The sequence below is a fragment of the Dama dama genome, chromosome 7 (genome assembly GCF_033118175.1).
Source record: "Dama dama isolate Ldn47 chromosome 7, ASM3311817v1, whole genome shotgun sequence".
NCBI classification, from domain to species: Eukaryota; Metazoa; Chordata; class Mammalia; order Artiodactyla; family Cervidae; genus Dama; species Dama dama.
In genome coordinates, this window is record NC_083687.1 from 37,227,024 (window position 1) to 37,227,994 (window position 971).

Consider the following 971-nt stretch of genomic DNA (forward strand, 5'->3'; position numbering starts at 1 on the left):
GGCTGCTATCCAAAAGTCTACAAGCAATAAATGCTGGAGAGGGTGTGGAGAAAAGGGAACCCTCTTACACTGTTGGTGGGAATGCAAACTAGTACAGCCGCTATGGAGAACAGTGTGGGGATTTCTTTAAAAACTGCAAATAGAACTGCCATCTGATTCAGCAATCCCACTTCTGGGCATACACACCAAGGAAACCAGATCTGAAAGAGATACACGCACCCCTATGTTCATCGCAGCACTGTTTATAATAGCCAGGATATGGAAGCAACCTAGATGCCCATCAGCAGATGAATGGATAAGGAAGCTGTGGTACATATACAGCATGGAATATTACTCAGCCATTAAAAAGAATTCATTTGAAACAGTTCTAATGAGATGGATGAAACTGGAGCCCATTATGCAGAGTGAAGTAAGCCAGAAAGATAAAGACCAATACAGTATACTAATGCATATATATGGAATTTAGAAATATGGTAACGTTAAACCTATATGCAAAATAGAAAAAGAGATACAGATGTACAGAACAGACTTGGACTCTGTGGGAGAAGGTGAGGGTGGGATGTTTTGAGAGAACAGCATCAAAAGATGTATATTATTAAGAGTGAAACAGATCACCAGCCCAGGTGGGATGCATGAGACAAGTGCTCGGGGCTGGAGCACTGGGAAGGCCAGAAGGATGGGGTGGGGAGAGAGGTGGTGGGGCGGGGATCGGGATGGAAAATACATGTAAATCCATAACTGATTCATGTCAATGTATGGCAAAAACCACTACAATATTGTAAAGTAATTAGCCTCCAACTAAAAAAATAAATGGAAAAAAAAAGTTTTATGTCACAGTTTAAATCTTATTAAAGTTTGTAGGAATATTCATATGATGCATCTATTTTGCTTCAAATATTTTGAGATTATGTTGTTTGATGTATACATATTTAGGATTATTCTGTTTCCTGGTGGATTGACTCTTTTTTCCT